The 14811-nt window shown below is 42.5% G+C and overlaps 1 protein-coding gene across 15 annotated transcripts in view; it reads left to right on the top strand.

The window, feature by feature from the left end:
- Window positions 1-14811, top strand: part of FSTL4 (follistatin like 4) — a 1659076-nt gene that overhangs the window by 1559960 nt on the left and 84305 nt on the right. The window lies entirely within an intron of this gene.

The raw sequence follows: 14811 nt of genomic DNA, 5'->3' as shown, positions 1-14811 counted from the left end.
TTAACAATACATCATATAATAGATACAGGAGCAGGTGTCCCCCCCAGAAACAGGTCCCCACTGTTTACTATAGAACTACTTACTAGTCCTTTTTCTATTGAGAATTGTGTAATAATATCTATACTTTTATACGTTTATTTGCATAGGGGTACATGGTAGAAAGGAGGTGCTTACTGCATATTATCAGGAATTACGGGTGTTCCTTGGGGGGACACTCCAGGTAACTGGGGGTTCTCCTCCGTGGCTCTGGGAGACCATACGTCATCTGACTCCCTTATTTTAAATGTGTGTCACATATACTGTTTATTGTATGTTTTGAATAAAGTATTATTTGCTATTTAACTATTGGTGTGCGCCCCTGTGTGCTTTTGCTTTTTCTTGTTTGTAAATCTTAAAGCATTACTGTCACTTAAAAAAAAAATTGACATGTCAGAAAGAAATGTAAAGTAAAAAATAAGTAAAGTTTTAAAGTAAGTTTTAATTGGTCGGGTCACTTCCCGGCTCACTGCTCGACCCAACTTGTTGTAGAAAATTGACTCCATACACCTACAATGGTTTTTAATGGCTTTCCAGGACCTTTTGATTGACATCCTATCCACATTGCTGTTCCCTGTCATCTGCTCAGCAGCACAATGATGGGGTGAATCTCCGCCCCTGTGAGCTGCAGGACCTAGGAATTTTTAATAGTAAACTCAAAACACATGCACCACAGGGCATAAAACACCCCTCAGAGAGAGGTACTGTGAGTTTTTTCTGTCCTGTGAGCAGGACCTGGGTGCTGGAGGCTCCTTTTTTTCCCTCCATTCTCATTATTATTATTATTACCTTTCTGTATGGCGGCGCGTGGACCAGCTAGTGCGTCACTCCTTAGGAGTCATGCGAGTCCCTGCTATTCCTTACTGTGTGCGGGGTTGGCTGCACTCCATGCACATACTACTGGCGTTCGCATGGTGGCGGCATTCTGCTGCTCCATTCTATGCGCGTCCTGCTTTCACTTTGAAGCTGCCATGTATAGAGCACGCGCGCGTCTCTCTGCTGACTTCCCTGCTCAAGGGGCCGTGGTTGTGATCATGTGATCACATTCTTTCAGATATACATTTATATGAATATTTTTTTCTACTATAAGCTGCCCTTGTGACTTATATTTAACCTAGTCCGCTGGCCAAACTTTTTATTATCTGTTTTGATTTTTTTCTTAGAAGTTTTACTGTAACCTCCTGGGGGTGGGGCTTGGCGTCATTATTTAAGGCATGCTTTCTTTCCACTCTGTCTCTTTTGAGTGTGCAGCTACAGGGTTTGCCTGGCTGTACCTTTTTGTGCCTTGCCTTGCTGTTAAGCCTGTGCTTTCTGCCTTGTGGTCTGTTACTCTTCCTAAAAATAAAAATGTATTATTTTTTAATTTTCTTCCTTATGCACTTCCTGGATGTCCTCCAGAGAATCCAGTGGGGCTCCACGCAAGTCTTTGGAGAAAACCAGGCATCTTTCTTGTAGGAAGTGTAATATTCCTCTTCCTGATGACAGTGACTTTACCACCTGCAGGGCATGTCGCCCACCACCTCCACTGTCAGAGACATGTATGTCTGGGGGAAAGATTTTGTCACTGGATCCATTAAAGATCTTAAAGATTATCTTTGTACACCCAAGAAACGCTCACGCTATTGTCATCCCTCTGCTCCTATGGAGGAGGATAGTCATGATGATAAAGATTCTTACTCCGGTTCCTCTGATGATGAAGAGGTGGTGGATGTCTCCAAATACTATTTTCCACAGGAAAAATCTCAGAAGTTGATCTGATTTGTGCAGGCTAAGAGCCAGCCAAATCCTAAGTCCGATGCTCCTTCCACGTCTAAAGGGCTCAGAGCCTTTCAGATCGATGACATTCTCTCCGCGCTAATGTCCGTGGAGTGGGAGAGACGGGAAAAAGCTCTGGTTACTTCTAAGAGATATAACAAACTTCCAATAACCCTGGGCAGAAGCCCGGGGCACAAGATTCCTTTCAAGAACCCCCCATATAATGTATTGATAATGTTAAAATGTAACTTTTATTAAATTATAATTAAGATAATATAGGATTGACTGCTGTTTAAAATTGAGGCAATACTATTCCAGACATGAATCGCTCCTAATGGGATAAACCCATGTTTAATTAGTCACTAGGGGTCTGCAGTACCCCTTATACTGGATTTAGTATGCCAATTGAAGAGATATAAGATGATGTTTCCCATTGAAGAGACTCAGTCCAGACCTTGGGCTAATCCCCCTAGGGTACATCTGGCAATCGCCAAAATGTCTAAGGGCACTATTATTCCCTCAGAAGATGGCTCTAATCTCCGTGATCCTATGGATTGTCGGATGGAGGTGGCTTTTAAGCGAACCTATCTTTCTGTCTCTAGCCAGATCTTTGTAGCCATTGCTTCCAGTAATGTGGCCTTGTCCTTAAGGAAGTGGCTGAATAACCTACAAGAGGACATTAGTTCCGGGGTTCCTTTGGAAAAATCAATTTGGCGGTGGATTTCCTATGTGACACTTCTTCATCGCAGCTAAAGTTTGGCGCCAAGACCATGGCCCTATCTACAGCGGGCAGAAGGGCACTTTGGCTGCGACCCTGGCCGGGTGACAGCTCCTCCAAATTCCAGCTTTGCAATATAAATTTTTTACCAGGCAAGCTTTTTGGTGCTGAACTTGACTCGATTATGAAGAGCTTTCTGATAGAAAGGGTAAATCCTTACTCTTAACTCCACCCTCCTCTAAGAGATATAATAGGAGGAACTCTCCTCCAAGTAGGAGAAATAGACAAAACTCATACTCAAGCCGTGGCAGGGGGTCTAGGACCTCCAGAAGAGGAGGTCAAGTTAAAAGTGCTTCTGAGCAGAAAAAGCAGAGCTTTTGATGGGGTCGATACCCCAGTAGGCGGCCGTCTATCTTTAGAAACCTAGAAACAGACAATGCGTCGGTAGATAAGAACCATTTGGCCCATCTAGTCTGCCCAATAATCTGAATCCTTAAATAGTTCCTTGCCCTATCTTATATGAAGGATAGCCTTATGCTTATCCCATGCATGCTTAAACTCATTCACTGTATTTGCAGCAACCACTTCTGCAGGAAGACTATTCCATGCATCCACTACTCTCTCAGTAAAGTAATACTTCCTGATATTACTTTTAAACCTTTGCCCCTCTAATTTAAAACTATTTCCTCTTGTTGTAGTTTTTCTTCTTTTAAATATGCTCTACTCCTTTACCGTGTTGATTCCCTTTATGTATTTAAGTCTCTATCATATCCCCTCTGTCTCTTCTTTTTTCCAAGCTATACATGTTAAGGTCCTTTAACCTTTCCTGGTAAGTTTTATCTGGAAATCCAGGTACTAGTTTAGTAGCTCTTCTCTGAACTCTCTCTAGAGTATCTATATCCTTTTGGAGATACGGCCTCCAATACTGCCCACAATACTCCAAATGAGGCCTCACCAGTGTTCTGTACAGCGGCATGAGCACTTCTCTCTTTCTATTGCTTATACCTCTCCCTATACATCCAAGCATTCTGCTAATTACTCCTAAATCCCTTTCCTCAGATACTGAGGTCAGGACCTTGTCAAATATTCTATATACTGCCTGTGGGTTTTTAGGCCCCAGGTGCATTATCTTGCACTTATCCACATTAAATTTCAGTTGCCAGAGTTCTGACCATTCTTCTAGTTTTCCTAAATCCTTTTCCATTTGGCGTAATCCTTCAGGAACATCAACCCTGTTACATATCTTTGTGTTATCAGCAAAAAGGCATACCTTACCATTGAGACCTTATGCAATATCACTAATGAAGATATTAAACAAAATTGGTCCCAGTACAGATCCCTGAGGTACCCCACTGGTAACAAGACCTTGCTCTGAATATTCTCCATTGACTACAACCCTTTGTTGTCTGTCACTCAGCCACTGCCTAATCCACTCAACAATATGGGAGTCCAAGCTCAATGACTGCAGTATATTGATAAGTCTTCTGTGTGGGACAGTGTCAAAAGCCTTACTAAAATCTAGATATGCGATGTCTACTGCCCTTCTGCCATCTATTATTTTATACCACAATATAATTCCCCTAGGGGTCCCTGGTTACTATCCATTATTTTAGTCACCCAGTCAAAAAAAATCAATAAGATTTTTTTGACATGATCTCCCTGAAGTAAACCCATGTTGTTTTTCATCTTGCAATCCATGGGATTTTAGATCTTCCACAATCCTATCCTTTAGTAGGGTTTCCATTAATTTCCCCACTATTGATGTCAGACTTACTGGCATATAGTTGCTTGATTCCTCCCTACTACCTTTCTTGTCAATGGGCATGACATTTGCTAACTTCCAATCTTCCGGGACGACTCCTGTTACCAGTCATTGGTTAAATAAATCTGTTAACGGTTTTGCTAGCTCACCACTAAGCTCTTTTAATAATTTTGGGTGTATGCCACCAGGCCTCTGTGACTTATTTGTCTTCACTTTAGACAGCAAATGTAGAACCTCTTCCACTGTAAAGACACATGCATCAAATGATTCATTAGTCATCCTCCCTAATTGAGGTCCTTTTCCTTCTTTTTGTTCTGTAAAAACTGAACAGAAGTATTCATTAAGGCAATCGGCTAGCCCTTTATTCTCTTCTACATACCTTACATAGTTACATAGTTAGTACGGTCGAAAAGACATATGTCCATCAAGTTCAACCAGGGAATTAAGGGGTAGGGGTGTGGCGCGATATTGGGGAATGGATGGGATTTTATATTTCTTCATAAGCATTAATGTTATTTTGTTCCAGGAATGTATCTAATCCTGTTTTAAAGTTGTTCATTTTTCCTGCTGTGACCAGTTCCTGAGGTAGACTGTTCCATAAGTTCACAGTTCTCATGGTAAAGAAGGCGTGTCGCCCCTTGAGACTAAACTTTTTCTTCTCCAGACGGAGGGAGTGCCCCCTCGTCCTTTTGGGGGGTTTAACCTGGAACAGTTTTTCTCCATATTTTTTGTATGTGCCATTAATATACTTATATACGTTTATCATATCCCCCCTTAAACGTCTCTTCTCAAGACTAAACAATTGTAACTCCTTTAATCGCTCCTCATAGCTAAGATGTTCCATGCCCCATATTAGTTTAGTCGCCCGTCTCTGCACCCTTTCCAGCTCTGCAGTGTCCCTTTTATGTACAGGCGACCAAAACTGAACAGCACATTCCAGGTGAGGCCGTACCAATGCTTTATAAAGGGGGAGTATTATGTCCCTGTCCCTTGAGTCCATGCCTCTTTTGATACATGACAATATCCTGCCGGCTTTGGAAGCAGCAGCCTGACATTGCATGCTATTCTGTAGTCTGTGATCTACAAGTACACTCAGATCCTTCTCTACCAGTGACTCTGTCAGTTTAATCCCCCCTAAGACATACAACGCATGCAGGTTATTAGTACCCAGATGCATAACTTTACATGTATCCACATTGAACCTCATTCCTTCCTTTGTTTTTAATTTAGTTATTCCTTGTTTTAATTTCCTTTTTTCATTTATATATCTGAAGAATGTCTTATCCCCTTTTTTCACAGACTGAGCTAGTTTTTCTTCTGCCTGCACGTATAACTTTCTTGGCCTCATTCTGCCTAGTCTTGTAGATTTCCCTATCTTCATTGCTCTGGGTTGTTTTATCATTTCTAAATGCTAGCTTTTAGTTTTTTATGATTTTGGCCACTTCTGCTGAGTACCACAGTGGTCTCTTCCCTTTTCTGTTTTTACTGAAAAGTCTAATGCAATTTTCTGTTGCCTTCAATAATGCATCTTTTAAGTAGCCCATTTCTCCTGGACTTCATGTAATCTGTTCCAGTCTGATATGGACTCATTTATGACTAATCTCATTTTTGAAAAGTCTGTTTTTCTAAAATCTAACACTTTTGTTTTTGTGGGGTTTGACTCCTTCACTGTTCTTATATTAACATGTTTTTTCCTGCATGGGCACAGAGGATAAAGGATCCTTGGGTTCTCGAAATAATAGAGAACGGTTATTCTCTTCCCCTTTTTGTTTTTCCTCAAGAAAAATTTATTGTGTTCGCCATTTTGCAGGAACCAAAGCAGGTTTTGTTAGAAAGCTCGATTCTAGAGCTAATTTCTTTGGCCACGCTGGAGCCTGTTCCTCCCTTAGAAGAAGGCAAGGGTTTATACTCTCCGGTTTTTCTTGTACTCAAGCCTTCCAGGAAACATCGCCTTATAATCGACTTAAGGTACTTGAACTGCCACTTTCTAAAAAGAAAGTTCAAGATGGAAACCATAAGATCTGTCAAGCCTCTACTTTCCAAGGGAGAGTTTATGGCATCCCTACATCTGAAAGATGCCTACTTTCACATCCCTATCCGTTCAGAACATTGGGAAATTCCTGAGAATTGCAGTGAGAATCCGAGGGATTTTTTTTCATCTTCAGTTTAAAGTTCTTCCATCAGCCCCCTTTGTGTTCACCAAGATGGTGTCCTACATGATGGCGGTTCTCAGAGTGTCAGAGTTATCTCATATCTGGAGGACTGGCTATTAATAGCCAGCTCAGAGTTGATACTTCTAGACCATGTCAGATTAACTCTAGACTTTAGAGCTTGGGTTGGCCGGTCAACTGGGAGAAATCAGATTTGACCCCAACAACAACCAAGCAATTTCTAGGATTCATCATCAACTCAACAGAGATGAAGCTGTACTTCTCTGTGGCCAGGAAGAATCAACTCCTAAGGGGATACCGCTTCCTCAGAACACCTCGCAAAGTCTTTTTTAGAACCCTGATGAGCTTCCTGGGTCTCTTGTCTTCTGCAGCAGAGGCTGTTCCTTGGGCCCTGTGGCACCTAAGGCCCATCTCTCATCAAACACCGGACAATCTCTCCATTGGTGTGCCGAGATATGAGATGGGATGCCTCTAAACGATCCAACCTGGACAATGGTTAGTACAGAAGCATCTGGCTCAGGTTGGGGCACCCACATGTTGGATGTCATTATTTCCGGACATTGGAGTCCGGAGGAACTGGCTCTTTCTTCTAACACCAAAGAGTTGAGAGCCATATTTTATGCTCTGAAACATTTCGAGCCTCTCCTCTTGAGGAGGGCAGTCCAGATCAAGTCAGACAACTTGGCCTCTGTGTTCTATATCAACAAACAAGGAGGTACCAGATCCAGTTCACTTCTTCAGGAAGTGGAAAAAATCTTCAATTGGGCAGAATCCAAGATAACGAGGCTATCTGCGTTCCACATCAGAGGAGTCCAGAACACTTTGGCGGATCGCCGGAGCAGACAGCTCACAGTTCCGGGAGAGTGGTCTCTATGTTCAGAGATTTTTCAGCAGCAATGTCACAGTTGGGGACTTCCAGAGATCGACTTGATGGCGACCAAATCAAACACACAACTAATTCACTTTTGCTCCCTTTACTCAGAGGATCAGCCGTGGGCAGTGGATGAGATGTCTATCCCCTGGAACTTCAACCTAGCCTACATCTTTCCGCCGACTTCAATGATACCGAAGGTATAAATGAAAGTCAAACAGGATCAGGCCTCTGTGATAGCGGTAATCCCGTTTTGGCCCAAGAGATCCTGGTTCATGATGATGAGCAAAGGTGTGTTCTGGAAACTCCCTCTGAGGCAGAACCTGGTGTCCCAGGGCACTCAGCTTTGCCACAACCTGGCGTCTCTCAATCTGACGGCTTGGAGGTTGATAGGTCCATACTAAAAACCAAGGGCTTTTTGGACCACATATTGGATACATTAAGTGACTTGGCTACAACTAAGTCATATGCCAGAGTCAGAAATATCTTCTTCAGTTAGCGTACTGCCAAGCAGATTAATGCTACTGCTTCTATAACTGCTCACATTCTAGAATTTTTGCAGGATGGCTTTGACAAAGGACTATCCCCTAGTACTCTTAAAGTACAGATTGCTGTTATGTCTGCCTTCCTGTGACAGAGTATGTTCCAGATTCCTGAAGTCAAGAGTTTTCTTAAAGCCATCACCGGGCTACGCCCTAAGGTTATCAAACCTGTTGCGACATGAGATCTAGGCTTAGTCCTCAAGCATCTGTTTCCCCCCCTTTTGAGCCTCTACAGGAAGTGGAATTAAAATTTTTTTAAACTTTTTTTAAGCATTATAAAATGGATAAAGTATCCCCTCTTATTTTTTTCTTTAGTCAGATCTGTTCTTGCTTCTGCTAATATGTTATTCCACCCTTTATTATGCAATGTAAATCCCCATCATTGTGCTGCTGAGCAGACGACAGGGAAGTTAAAATTTAAGTAGTTAATTTGTTTTCCCTTAGTCTGTCAGCAGCACAAGGTTCCCACCCTTTTTATGTAAGTATTTTTCTAGCTATATATAACTCGCAGTACTTCTCTCTGAGGGGTGTTTTATGCCCTGTGGGTCATGTGTTTTTAGTTTACTATAAAAAATTTCTAGGTCCTGCAGCTCACAGGGGTGGAGATTCATCCCCATCATTGTGCTGCTGACAGACTAAGGAAAAACAAATTAACTACTTAAATTTTAACTTACCCAGTGCCACCTCTATACAGTGAACGGCAAAGTGTTTTCAGCCCCTGTTGATAGGCCATCAATTAAAAAGATCCAGAACACCCCCTAATAATAGGGAACTGAACATTTTACTTCCCTGTCACAGCACAGGATTAGGGCCTGTCCTACAAATGATTGCAGGAGATAGACAGCACAGGGGATTATGCAATTTTACAGGAATCTTAATTTCAATTATTACAAATATTGCAATGGAAAGTTATTTCCAGATTCTTATTTTTCTTTCTTTCTTTTTTTTTTTCTTTTCTTTTTTTTTAAACAGAACATTCATTTTCCACTTCAGGTTGAAATCTGCTGAATCTATGATATATATATATATATATATATATATATATATATATATATATATGCTATTCACAGTAGCATGCAGACCATGTATTTCCCAGACTTTTAATCATTTCCTGAAAAAACTGTTTTACTTTCAGGAGTATAACATGACTATAAATCAATTTGTTAATTTCAGACTGAAACATAATAATTACTGTGTTTCTGCTACACTAAGCAAAATGTGTGCATTGTAAGCTTACTGTATAGTATTAAAATACCCTTATATAAACCATTGAATGTTTTAGATATTGTATTGCTTTATAACAAATTATTTTCCGACTGTGTAAATCCTGCCTAATCCTGAAATGCGCTTGGGGTATGATCCCAAATGTTTTCCTTCAGGGTAAAGTTATAAGGTGGTTGTTAAAGGAGTACTGCAACCTTAGACAACTTATCCCCTATCTCCTGTACAGGGCCCCAGCTCTCCTTCAGTTCTTCCCATGCAGGAGGTGTGTCAACCGCAGCATGACGCCATGGCCAACACACCCCCACCATGTATCTCTTTGGGAGAGGTGGAGATGCATCCCTGCCTCTCCCATAAAGCTGAATGGAGGGGGCGTGTCTGTCAACCTCTTAGTGAGGTCAACGAAACAAGTATTAGCCGCGCAGAGCCGCGGCAGTTCCGGGTCCCCATACGGGAGATTGCGCGCGGGGGGGGGTTCTGCAAATGAACCCCCCGCAATCAGACACTTATCCCCTATCTGCACATAGGGGATAAGTTGTCAAAGGCTGCAGTATTTCTTTAAGAGTGATGTCACATGTGGTGAATAAAGGACCTGTGATTATGTCCCATTTTCAGGTGAGGATAGCATATCTCTCAACCGTCCCTGGTTTGTTGTGAGATTAACAATTTTAGGGTGTTGTTAAGGGATGGCCCCTCCCATATAAATTCTGTAAATGCCTCCTAACAAAGCACCTACAGTTAAATGTGGCACACGATGGGAAGTTTGACAGGGCGCAGAGCCATGGGATCCTTACCCTATAAGTTACTCTTGTGCCTGTCTGCTGCATTGAGCCGGTACCTGCAGTCACAAGAGGCCAAATGAGTGATATCATAAGATGCCAGGTGCTGTTCGTGTAGTAAATGCCAGATAGACTGGTCCCCTACATAGGCTGCTTTCTTTCTGCTCCCCACCACATTGGCAGCACAAACAGAATGCCACAACATGCCATCCTAGGCATAATATGAGGAAGGGGGGATCCAATAAATACTACCTCCCTCATATGGGGTCTATCTACTACATACCTACCTAATATGGGTGGCTTTCTACTATCTACCTATTGTGAGGGGCTATCTACTTAATACCTAAAATAGGGGATTGTCCATTACCTACCATTTATGGGGTACTATCACCTCCCTACTTACCTAATATGAGGGACTATCTCCTAACAACCAACTTAATATGTAGGACTATCTCCTACAAACCTACTAACTAATATGTGGGACTGTCTCCTAACTACCTAATATGGGGGACTATTTATTCCCTACCTAATATGGGAGACTTTGTACTTCCTACTACTACCTAATTTGGGGGACTGTCTACTACCTACCTAACGTGTGTGCCTATCTCCTACCTACCTAATATGGGGGACTATCTCCTACATGCCTAACATGGGGGACTATTTACTACCTACCTAACATAAGGGATTATCCCTATCTGCCTAATATGGGAGACTACTTCCTACCTATCTAATAGGGTGTACTATCTCCAACCTAGTTAAAATGGAGGACTATTTACTACTTACCTAATATGGAGGACTATGTACTACTTACCAAAGATGGGGGACTATCTTCTTCCTCCCTGCCTAGCTGAAATTGGGGGGGGGGGGGGGAGGGGGGTCCACTACCTTCCTACCAAATATGCAGGACTATCCACTACCTCCCTAATATGTGGGACTATCTACTGCCTGCCTAATATGGGGGACTAACCTCTTCCTTTCTACCTAGCATGGGGACTACCTACCAAGCTAATAGGCGGGCTACTTACTAGCTACATGGCTAACATGAGGGTCTACCTACTACTTACATAGCTTACTTCGGGGTTTACATGCAGGGGCTACATATGTGACGGGGAAAACTACCTGAAGGGTTTTGCCTACCTAGGAATTATGAAAACAGTGCAGCCTGCAATACTACACAACTCTTTACACAACTCCTTTAAATGTCAATATACATTACACGAACTACCTCCAGCTGCTTCAAGTAAGCTTTAGGGGGAGAGTGGCCCTCGATCTCCCAGAGGTGGGCCCCGTATCCACATTTCTAAATGTAAATTTACTTTTAACTGTCAGTAATATGAGTCTACTAACAGTTTTACATCCCTGGTGCTACTGGGTTACTGTATAGTAGTTCTGAAATTAAGTAGTCAAATGAAAGTGGCTCAAGTGCTACTGAGGAACTGGTTAGGGAACACTAATATAGAAAGTGAATGTAACATGTTGATATTAGTTTGTTAGTGACATACCTCTATTGAAAACCTACTATACCTCCACCTGCTATATTTTGATTTGATTATTTTATTATTAATTGTGTTTTTCCTGTAGTGCTGTACAAGTATTGTAAAACTATGTTATTAGATGTACAGTAGTGCCCTTTTGCTGAATTCTCTCATCCCTTAAATTGCCCCATTAAATTTTATCTTTAAGCTGCAGTGTGTTGAGCATTTTCATGCTGTTCTATGGGAGTGAAAAATATATTTTCTCTCTCATATGTGTGGATGAATGTCTTCCAAGGGAAAACTAGTATACAGAACCTGCAGGATCTCCAATAGGCACTCCATATGTAATACATGACAAACGTCTGACTCAAAATGATTGTTAGCAGAGCAGAACGAAAGCTGTGCTGGGAGGCGGCACATGAAAAAACATTTCTTTATTGCTTAGTGCACAATGATATAGAGCATAACCCAGTATAAAGGGAGGAGAAATGTTGGAATTATGCTGTCATGAACGAGTGGCAAAGCTCTATTGGCCACTATTATGAAAAATCTGGTAAAAATGAAATAGGTAGTGGGGTTAGATAGAACTTTTGGGTAATAAGTAATTTAGTTTTTCTTTGGTTCTTTGGTTTTTCTGTGCATTTTTCATCTTGGTAAAGAGAAGAAAAATAGTTGGTTAATCAGATTTATAATTGTTTATTGCACCAATAGAACCAAACTCTAGTACACCATTGTAGTTATTTAGTACTTGGTAGGCATTTTACACTATTACAAGTGAATTCTTTTTATTATTGTATTAGTTTTTATTCTTGCATTGCAAATATTGCTTTAGTACTAGTCACTTATAATATTTAGTATTTCAGCTATGTCTTCTTTTAGATATATGGGAAATTCATTAACCAGTATTTTCTACTATGTATTATTTGTTATACTGTACTATGGCACCAAAATCACTTACCATTGGCAAACTATTCCATTCTCAATGTATGACATCATTGAACTAGCTTTATAATGCGGGAACAATGGGGGACATTTATCATTGTTGTCTTTGGAAAGTATGTTTTGAAGTAATTTTTTTTAGCTTTGGTTTTGCTTATGCGCAACATATTTATCATACTATTGCAGCAGGGTTGATAAATTTGGCTCACATAAGCAAATAACAAATCACTTTAGAACACCCCTTTGTATGATTTCTCCTGTCCTTTGCAATTTTTCTACTCAAAGTCACTTTTTTTTCTTTCTTTTTTCAAAAGAATTTTATTGAAAACACATGTTAACAAGGACAAACATCAGCAACAGGGCTCAAAGTAAAATGGTCCTCAGAAATGCAGATACATCATAGGTCTTGGTGAGCCAGCTTGGTAACCAGCATAATAAAAATGAACGAAACAAAGAGAACTCAGGGGAGTAAGTGAAAGGACAGGGAAGGAGGGACAGGGGACAGGAAGGGTGCAGAGAAGAGAGGACAGGGGAAGAAAGGCTGGGAGGGAGGAGGGCCCAAAGATTAGGAGATCAGAGACCAAAGAACAGAAGGAGGATCACAGGGGAAGAGATGGGGAGGTAGAAAGCCCAAACTGTAAGAAACAAGGAGAAGCAGCAAAGCGTTAGCGCCTAATATATTGCTCTGAGGAACCATGGAGATCAGCTAGACATTCCTCCAAACCCTGGAGATGTAGGACTTCCCTAAGCCAGTTGGTAGTAGTAGTGGGGATGTTGATTTCCAATGTCTCGGTCAGACTCTTCTAGCAGCCGCCAGAAGCACGCCAACAAGGCTTTTCCTTAAGGATTCAGAAGAGCCAGACAACATGGAGAGGAGGAGACCCTGTCGGGTATTTGCCACCTGCGTTCCAGTAATATCACTGATAAGGGCCCGAACAGAAGAACAGAAACCGGCCAGCAGGGGGCAGATTAACCACACATGGGACAGGGTGCCCACGTCTCGGCCACACCTCCAGCAAACATTAGGTACCGATGGGTAATAGCGATGGAGCAGGGCCGGGACCCTGTACCATCTTGAGAGAATTTTATAGTTTGTTTCCTGTGGAGTCACTGCTCTGGAAGCCTTGTGACAGAGCATGAATGAAGTCGCCCATTACTCAGTGCTGGCGGTGTAGTCGAGCTCTCCAACCCAACCCCGTTGGTAGGATAGCAATGCACGGGAGTCCCTATTACGGGGCATAGCATAGAGTAGGGTTTTCATATGGGTGGATCTAGTAGTACTTAAACAAAGGTGTTCAAAGGGTAAGGTCTCTATGCAGTTCACCCGATACAGGCCACATGTCATAGAAATGTCGGAGTTGATGGTATTGGAACACACACAAGGCGGAGGGGGCAGAATCGCCCACAATGTCAGAAAGTGATTTCAAGGAGGAGGAGTGGAGGACCATAATTATGGGTAGGGGAGATGATGGAGGGGTTGAGAGGAAGCCTCCAGGGGAAGAACCCGGAAGAAAATCCGGGTTTCCCGTTAGTGGGGTTAAGGGGCCTAGTGGACGAAGCAGTCCTACCTTCGCAAGATGAGAGAGGCAGGAATGCAATACGACCCTGGAGACAAATGGGAGGGGGGTTTTAGAACTGGCCGTCCAGTATGATGGACGGATCCAGGGTAGGGAGGTGAGAAGAAAGGGGGAGAGTTAAGCTTCCAGTCGGACCCAAAGCTTAATGTGGGTCGAGTGAAAGCCATCTAGTATACGGACCGTGTTGGCGGCCAAATAGTAGGTATTCAGGTAAGGGAAAGCTAGACCACCATCTGCTTTAGGCTGAGCCAGGGTGTCCCTAGTGAGTCTGTGTCGACCGCCAGACCACACAAACTTAGTAAAGAAAGTAGTGAGAGGTCGAAAGAAGGCCCCAGGAAGCATCACTGGCAAAGTCTGAAACAGATACAACAGACGAGGAACCAAGTTCATCTTTAGCATGTTGATACGCCCTGTCCACTAGAAGTCTTTACGGTCCCATTTAGCAAGATCTCCCTTAAACCAGGCCAGTAACGGGGGGAGATTAAGCTCCAAGATGCGGGCAAGGTCCTTAGGGATAAGGACTCCTAGGTAGCAGAAAGAAGAGGGGTGCCAGGAGAAGGGAAATAGCCCGTGGAGCCTAAGGGCCAGAGCAGAGTCCAGAGAGACACTCTTAGAGAAATTAATCTTATAATTGCTCACCGCTCCAAACTCCGCAATGGCCGAAAGGAGTAGTGAGGACTCACGGGTAGTGAGGACTCAGGGGAAGAGACATAGAGGAGGAGATCGTACGCAAAAGCAGAACACTTGGAGATTCCCTACCAGAATACCACCAATATCCTCATTAAGGCGGATAGCCTGTAGCAAATGTTCCATCATTAGAAAATAGAGCAAGGGGGAGAGGGGACAAACCTGCCTAGTACCATTACAAATAGACAGGGGAGCAGAGAGGGAACCATTAATGCGTATTCTAGCGGAAGGGTGTCTATACAAGGAAAGGATACGGTGGAAGGCTATAGGGCCAAGGC

Source organism: Hyla sarda, chromosome 4 (genome assembly GCF_029499605.1).
Source record: "Hyla sarda isolate aHylSar1 chromosome 4, aHylSar1.hap1, whole genome shotgun sequence".
Taxonomy (NCBI): Eukaryota; Metazoa; Chordata; class Amphibia; order Anura; family Hylidae; genus Hyla; species Hyla sarda.
This window is presented reverse-complemented; position numbering and strand designations above follow the sequence as displayed.